Consider the following 8,785-nt stretch of genomic DNA (forward strand, 5'->3'; position numbering starts at 1 on the left):
TATCTATATAAGCACTGCGTTATCCCAGAACAGGTACGCCCATAACCAATATATCGAATCAATGGTCGACATCGAGAACCCGCCTGCCCCCAGCGCAGCGACGGCGGAGCCCAGCCGGCACGGCTTCTGGGCATGGAAGGAGAGGTTCGTCATCACCTACTTCACCTACAACCCTCCCGACTTCGGAGACGACGAGGTCGCGGCCGTGGACGCCGACGAGTGCAGCAGGTGCGGCTTTCTCTGTGTGGGGTCTCTGGCCGGGTTCCTCGTCTTTCTCGGCTCCCTGCTTCTCCTGCTCTTCTTCCATCAGCCGTCCCAATCCGCCATTGGATCGGTGGTCTACGTGGCCACGCGCGTCCTCGCCATGGCGGGCATGCTTGTCGGGTTTTGCTCCGCCTGCCTCTTTCTTGACCTTTGCGACAGGATGGATAAGGGTGATAAACATGCAGAGGTGATTATAGACAGGATGATGTAGATTTTTTTTTGTTGAATATAGGTTCCCTAGTAAAATACCAGTTCATATTCCAGGTGTACGTGATTGCTGTGAGGGACAGAGAGTCAGAGGTCATTAGACTTGTTAATGTAAATTCAAATTGTACCATGTATTCATCCATATATGTGTTTCTGAGTTACATAGTTTTACTAAACAGATTACAGATGTATACACCTGTCTTCTTGGAGTTTGCTGTACATACATGCATGGTCCTTAATTTTATTCCAAATATGCAGAACCGTCCATATACCGCACACGGTTAAAACTCCCTATCACAAACACAGTTTCGAACTGCGGCCTTGTTGCAATGGTTTGCAAATAAGACTGGTGCGTCACGCACACTACGAGATAACCATGTGAAATTAGTCCGCATGCCGCACACCATCCGTCCGAAACAAATGTGTGCGATGGGCCCAGCAATCACAAATGATCGGTATAATAACTAAACCTGTGAGATCTGCCATACATCCCACGTGATTAACAAGAAAGAAACATTTGCTTCGGACATCGTATTCGTATCACATACGATTTTCCTGTAACAATCGTGTGGGATGGGGTCCCCCGTCGCACACAATTTGATGGGTGGAAACGTTTGTGTCTCAGCCCATATACACAAATGATTGTACAAGCACAATCGTGTGGGATGGGTTCCTCAGTTGCACATGCTTTGATGGGCGAAAAACTTTTGTGTCTCGGCCCCATATCACGAATGATTGTAGAAGAAAAATCGTGTGGGATGGGCTCCTCCATCAATTTCGTGCTCGAGCGAGAGGTCCGCGACCTCGATGTCGTCGGTGGTCTGCCGGAGCGAGAGGCAGACATGGGCGACGTAGAGCGGCAGCACGAAGGAGGAGAGCACAAAGTTAATCTTGCTAACGAAGCTAGGAGGCGATGTGGATAAGGAATGGAGGCGTGAATGGAGTCAATTTACCCCCTCCCCTCCCTTTTATAGGTCAATAAAAAGATCAAGGGTTACCCCCATGTCACAGTAAAACCACCGGTTACTGACACTGAGAATCTGGAGCACGATCCCTTTATTGAAGGGATGTGCCAATGAAAACCGTCTTGGGCTACGATATGTCCAGCATTAACTGGCCGCCCGCGGTGACTCTTTGGTCCTCGGCCAAAAAAGGCTGCCAGAGTTTGACCCGGTTAGGCCTCACACAAAAAGCTCGTGTAGTTGCCTCCCTCCATGCTTTGCCGGGGGAAGGGCTCTCCTTGTACTTGTGCTCCCACATTCCCAACAAAATCAAGCAGGAGCGGGGTATTACACCTAAAAGGTGGCCCGGACCTGGGTAAACGACCGTGGTGCTCTCTGCTCATCCCGCTCTTTGCGTCTAGTGCTCTCCCCTCGCCGAATCACAAAGGGGCATGTTGACCCCATAGACCGGCGTTCCACACCGGCACCAATCATACATTGAGTGGTTGATCCTAATGATGAGCAAGTGATTCTATTGACAAGTGGCTAGTGAGACGATGTTGCTCCTGCCTCCTGTGATGATTGGTGATGTCCCTGCTAGAGTTTACTTACCACCCAACGAGGTAAGAAGGGACGGCTGCAGGCGCATTAGGGTTTATAGGTCATGAAACATCCATCTATTAGAGGAAAACGACTGGATTGAGCCTAATAAGAGCACTAAACAAACCGCATGACTGGACACCGTCCGAGTTGGATGCAATTAGCAATAGAGTCCACCCCTGACGTCCTTCCTATTTTCACAATTTCCATGGACCCTTTACCAGTTTCAAAATTACAGAACTATCATTTACACTATTAATAAAAAAATTGGGAGTAAATGGCTATCCACAGTAAAATGTACACTTAAAAATTGTTAGAGAAATATGGCTACGGAGGTGGAATAACGAAACAAGGAAATGGCTTGCATTACAAGGGCATGAACTCCTCATCGATCACCTTGTAGTGCTTCTTGGCGTCGTACTGCTGCACGATGAGCACGGAGGCGGTGGTGGAGAAGTCCGACGAGGCTAGGATGTCGCCGACGGGCCCGAGCTCCAGGCACTCTGCCCACTCCTCCAACCCCTCGGTGAGCACCGAGTTGCGGTCCCTTCCCTTACCCACCACGAAAAGCCGGTAGTCCCCCTGCATCCCCCGCAGCACCGCCACCAGCTCCGCCCCGTCCGCCACGTGCTTCTCGAGGTACCCGACGGACTTGTTGCCGGCGACGTGCTTCCGGTAGAACTCGGCGAAGAACTTGTCGTCCGCCTGCGCCTGCAGCTCCTCCTGCCCCATTGTCGTCGCCGCCATAGGCATATGCCGCTTGCTCTTGGACTCGAAGAGACTCGTCCGCGCCTTAGCCCGCGCCTGCGCCATCGCGTTCTGCACCACCCGTAGCGCCGTCAGCCGCACCGAAGCCTGTTGCTTGCACATGAACGACGCCAGCGTCAGTGCCTCCCGGTCGTCCACGCCGCCGATGAATACCACCACCACCGACGCCTGCGCCGTGCTATTTGGACGCTGCTGCTTGCCGAGGCCGCGGTCCACGATGATCCCCACCGAGCATGGCGCTAGCTGTAGCACCTTCTGGTTCACCAGCCGAAACCCGAAGTGGCCGCCGTCCATGGTGCCGTCCAGGCACTGTGTCTTGTGGAACGGCACTAGGATCAGCGCTGCCATGGCGTCCTCGGCGCAGATGCACAGGTCACTGTGCATGTCCGGGAACGACGACAGCGCCAGCAGCCGGCGCACCTTCACCTTGCCGCCGCACTCCGCCTGGTACGCGTCTAGCGCCTCGCCGATCAGCTTCCGCATCTCCGACACCTCCTCGTCCACCACTGTCACGCCGTCCAACCCACCGCTTTTCACGGTCGAAGACGCCGTCTGGTCCGTCAGCTGCACCATGTCCACGGCGTAGCACGCGATCTCGCCGTTGCCGGCGCCCCACCGGAGCGACTCCATGAGGAACGCGAGGGTCGGCACTTCCTGCGGGCCGCGGAGGCCGGCGACGAGGCGCAGCTCTGTGGACGGGTCGTGGTGCTGGAGGCCCATGAGGCGCCACTGCACGCTCCGGCGTGCCCAGGAGGCGATCCCCATCCCCACCATGGGCGTGACGGCGACGTTGAGCGCCACCATGAAGATGATGGCCATGAAGGACTTGTCGGTGAATATGATGCCGGCCTCAAAGGCGACGAGCGCGCAGTAGATGTGGAAGTAGCCCTTGACGTTGAGCAGCATGCCGAGCGCGAGCGCCTCGAGCCAGCCGAGGCCCCGGAGCAGCCGACGAGCTTGCCAAGCGTGCCCATGGAGGTTGCCAAGAAGATCTTCCACCAGGGGAAGGGCAGTTGCATGACGTAGGCGCGGAGGCCCTCGTCGGGCTTGAGGCCCGCGACCTCGATGTCGTCGGTGGTCTGCCGGAGCGAGAGGCAGACATGGGCGACGTAGAGCGGCAGCACGAAGGAGGAGAGCACAAAGTTAATCTTGCTGACGAGCAGCCGGGACACCCGGCCGGCACGAGCCTGGTGTCCTGGTGTATGGCTCCCGGGGGGACGGCAGACTGGATGAGGTTCCTCGTGGCCGCCGCGGACCACGTGTTGATCTGCGCCGTCGCTTGCTCCGGGTCTCTTTGGAAGTCGACGACGGACGCATCGGCCTTGTACGTGCTGACGACGGCGTGGACGTAGGCCGGCTTCAGTGGCCGCGTCAGGTCGCTCCACACGCCGCACGCGAACGCCACACTCGGCCCGCCGGACTCCGATCTGTCCCTGAGGGGCCCGTCCCGGAGACGCGCCACGGAGGCCTCTAGCTCGCGGCGGGATCGCGCGCCCGGCACACGGAGGATCTCTTCCAGGGTGTCCCCGCCGGCGCCGGCGGCCAGGAACGCGAGCACGGCGTAGATGGAGAGCGGCGAGAAGACCAGGTTCTTACCGCTGTTGGCGTCGCAGAGTCGCTTGGTGAGGCGGGCGGCGAGGTCGGCCATGCCGGACTCGTCGCCGGGCTGCTGCGCCTCCATCGATGGGCAGAGATCAGAGATCATGATTCAGTTGTATATATATATATATATATATATATATATATATATATATATATCTTTATCTTTATTACCTAATAATAAAGAGAATTGGGCGTGATTTTGCATAAAAGCCCCTCGGTTTATATGAAATTAATCCGCAATCCCTGTTTTAGTAAGTCTGTATATAACGTTACATTTTGCAAAAAAAAAACCCTGTATTCATTAGATTTGCATCCGCTGTCCTCGTAGTCTTATACATTTCTCTGGCGACGGCGATGGGTTGAGGGCTGCGGGGACGCCGCGGCGAGGAGGGGCAGGTTCTGCGGAGATGGCGCGGCGAGGTGGGGCAGTGGCGGTTGTGCGGCGAGGCGGGGCAGGTGCTGCGGAGACGGCGCGCGGCGAGGCGGGGCAGTGGCGTCGCGGGGGAGGATGGAGGACGCCGGAGCAGAGGACGACAGCCCCTCCATCGCTGCTGTCCGCGCACGCCCGCGTGCTCGCCTCCTTCCGCGCCCGCGCCGGAGCGCTGTTGTCTGCGCGCGCCCGCGTGCTCACCTCCGTCCGCGCCCTTCAGCTCGCCTCTGCCCGCCGCGCCCTTCAGCTCGCCTCCGCCCGCGTCCTGCCGCGTCCCAACCGCGCCGGGAGACCGTCTATCTGCCGCGCTTGCCTTTGCTCACGCCCTGCAGCTCGCCTCCGCCCTCGTCCTGCCGCGGTGAGCGCGAGCCTGCACCTGTGGCCGCGAGCAGGCAAAGCTGTGAGCTGTACGCTTCTGAATCTATGACGGATTTTTGCTCCCATGTTTGATTTGAATCTCTGACGGAAATCCTGCTCCCATGTCCTTCTCAAACTCCTGCCCCCGTGTCCTTCTCAAACAAAGAAACCGTCCCGACCCGGATTGGAGTTCGCTGCTATAAGTTGAATTGTTCTTGGCCGGAATAGTGAACCAGGCCAGCACCACCAGCGAGCAGTGCACCGTCGCTTGGGGTATGATACAGATCTTCTTACCTTGCTTCTCCTGTTTCCTGCCGTATAATGTTGCAATTCACTTGCTACCATTTGATCTTGCAATTGCCGTAGTTATCATTCTTAATGTAAGAGTTATTGAGTATTAATAGCTGCTCAATCTGTTTTTGATCATGCCGTGAATACTGGTGTGTTTTTATGTGCCCTTGCTAGGAGTCTTAGCAAGTTTTGTAGCCTGATTATTAGGGGTTTCATTGATTGAACTACTGGAGAAATTTGTATGCTAGCTGTTTGCTGATGCCTGACGGTGATTTTTGGTTGTCGCTCTGTTACAATGTAGTAATATATAATTTGGTCGGTTCGTGTTGTTGTGTTACTACCTCTGATCCCTAATTTGAGCAAAACTGCGACGCTTATTTGGGGCTGAGTTGATGCATTTGTGAACTTATCCTGCACTGTTTTATGACAACAATTAGATTGTGCTTTGGATGATTTTTTGCTTGATAATGATTTGCCAGTTGTAACACCATGCTCAGCATCATGTCGCCTTTGAGTATGCCGGAGGAACATGCACCGAGTTCACCTTTAAGTACGCCGGAGGAACCAGCGCTGTGTTCGCCGGAATTCTTGGTCCAGAGAAGCATTGTGAGTCCAACGGTGGCTACAACAGAGGTATGTGATGCCTCGACCTCCCTCAAAAACAGCCCTGCTGGGCCCTTCCCTCAAGCTTTTGTGTGTTCAGAGATTTATTTAGAGATGGTAACTGAGCAATAGGTTGTTATCTGTATTGTTTGATTTTTTGCATGCACTGTGGCTGGACATGATGTTGGCAAATACACTAGAGATTATGCTGCAATCTAGCATATATCTTCTAGGCCAATTACTGAATAAATCTGATGATGATTGATTCGGCGAAGTGTACTGATTGCTTAGTATAGATTGAAGCAGATTATGCGTTGGTGGGGCTGACAACTGAAGGAACTGCATCCTCATGGTGGCGCCGCGTTCCCTACTTTATTGTCCATGCTTCATAACATTTTTTCAAGAATAAAAATCGTGACATGCATCCATGAGCGCTCCTCTTGACTCGATTGTGTGTTGTAGGGACCGAAAGCCTACCAGTAATTGGGGTGGTCTGCCACTCAACATCCTCTCCAGCAACACCACAAAATACATACAGTTCCCTTTGATGTTTACATATATCTTAAATTACAGATGTTTTTCCATATATTTAACTTCCAGATTGTATAATTGATTGTTAGATTAGGTAGTCAGATTTGACAACTATTGGCCATACAGGTATCTGAAAGTAGTACTTGAGCCAGATTTCGTAGTTACATGGTTCTCATTCTACCATGGACCCCAGTTGTCAAGTTTTCCCAATCTTTTTCTTATCGAATTGTTATTTTAATTCTCTCTGATTATTATTTCTGTGACACACGCACACGCACATTAATGCAGAAGATAATACATGTCAATATTCCACAAATCCTATATAATACACTATATAATTAATAATAGAAATCATGTCGAGGCTGGAAAATTTGCTGAACTTGTGGTGTACACTAGAGATCATGGGCTGAGACAATACAATAGAAATCATGTCGAGGCTGGAAAATTTGCGGAACTTGTGGTGCCTGTGTTCCTTCTGACAGTAGTTGTTTTATGGTGCTTGTGAGGCGTCGACGACTGGTGTTACTTCTTTCAAATTACAATATTTTCTGATTACCCAGATGAGTTAATTCAGATGTTACTATCAAATCGATGTGTTCTCAGGTTCAGTATTAATTGGGGAGCTGCTTTTGCCACAGTAGTTCAGAGTTTTCAGATTTGAATTAGCATGCATCAGGGCAATTCCTAATTAACAAACATTTGCTAATTAATTGGGGAGTTGATGGTTAGGATTGAGGAGTCACTGATAATTAGCCTGCTTTTAAGTGGATTGTTGCTGGCATAGTAAGATACATCAATAGGTTTCTTGTTTGTTTGCAAGCACTGATGTGAAACTGCTATCATGACGTCATGTCGAGTTCTTTGGATATTCATGCTTATCTCTTTATTCTAACGATAATGCATCTTTTGTAGCAATCGTAACAAATATATAGTTCGACTTAGTGGTAGGTTCTGCAGTAGTCTTGCCTTGAAGGTTTCGTCATAGTAAAAGTTGATGTCTTTATGAAGTAATCTGAGCATGTTGTTGGTTGCAGGTCAACTTTGTTCTCCAATATAGGTGGCGTATGTTTGTGCAAAATGATTATGAAAGGACTTATGGTAACTTTATCTTTTGTCAAGGTTGTTTACTTGGTGGAGCAAACTTCCATTTCCTCTGAACAGGTGAACATGACATGTGTGATGGCTGTCAGCCCTAATGAGCTTTAGACATGTATCTGAGGTTTCGTCGGCTGTAAACAAGTAGGGTCAACGAGCCTTGCACATCCTGGACCATCACATGGACACATGAAACAGGTCGATACCGGCAGCTTTTGGTAACCAGTCTAAGCTCTAGCACCTTGATGCAAGCCAGAATAGCCTCACTGGATCAACATTCTCGGGCATAACAGAATTGTTGAACCAGTTGACACTTGATCTTAACTAATCAGTTAATTAAACCCTGAATCTGAATGAAGGGCTCCTTGATTAATTTGTTCACAAGTAGTCCAATGATTCAGGGGTTTAGACTTTAGTGTTTTTGGATTATTACGGGGCAGCAACCCTGCTTTTGAGCACACCCAAACAAATTGAATCAGGGTCTCTGCTTTTGGTTGTTCAAGTTTGTGGTAAATCATTATGAACAGTTGTGTTTCCGGTGGCACCTAAATACATTGGTAGATCTGCACCATACTCTGCTCCTATTGATTGATGGTCACAAGTCACAACCCAATTTTAGATCTATTTGATTTGTTTCGTTTAGTGTTGGATGGTGCAAATTAAAGAAAGTGTAATGTCATTCATCAATTTACTAAATCTGGCCTGAATGCGCCGTTGCCTGGATTTCTAAATCTTATCCAATTATCTTGTCATCATTCCCTTAGCTGTTTGACTGGAGCACATTCTCTCGATTCAGGAGATGAATCTAACTGAACCTTCTTAGCTTAGAAACAAAAGTCGTTCTCTCGATGAACCGAGAACTATTGCAGTTAATTTGTCAGCCATTGTGTTCCTTCTTTACTTTAATTCTTGGTATGTGTTGAGTTGGGGGGCTTTTTTACAGTCTGACAACAAGAATCTCAGACAGTCTGAAATTAGTTGTTTTTTGGATTATCAAGTGAGAGAAACATGGTCCTTCAGTTGTTGTACCAATGTATGTTTAGGGTTTAGATTTTCTTCCTGTAAGGTGCGGTTCTTGGGGATAGATTAAATACCA

General features: G+C 50.4%; 1 long non-coding RNA gene and 1 pseudogene across 1 annotated transcript; one reads left to right on the forward strand and one right to left on the reverse strand.

Annotated features, from left to right (window-relative positions):
• Positions 1-2,378: 2,378 nt before the first annotated feature.
• Positions 2,379-4,461, reverse strand: LOC119309924 (annotated as a pseudogene).
• A 278-nt stretch (positions 4,462-4,739) lies between these two features.
• On the forward strand, positions 4,740-8,241 carry LOC119311309. Its single transcript, XR_005150977.1, has 4 exons — positions 4,740-5,219; positions 5,336-5,442; positions 5,940-6,093; positions 7,629-8,241. It is a non-coding gene; the product is annotated as an uncharacterized LOC119311309 (long non-coding RNA).
• Positions 8,242-8,785: the final 544 nt, after the last annotated feature.

Source organism: Triticum dicoccoides, chromosome 5B, assembly GCF_002162155.2.
Source record: "Triticum dicoccoides isolate Atlit2015 ecotype Zavitan chromosome 5B, WEW_v2.0, whole genome shotgun sequence".
NCBI classification, from domain to species: Eukaryota; Viridiplantae; Streptophyta; class Magnoliopsida; order Poales; family Poaceae; genus Triticum; species Triticum dicoccoides.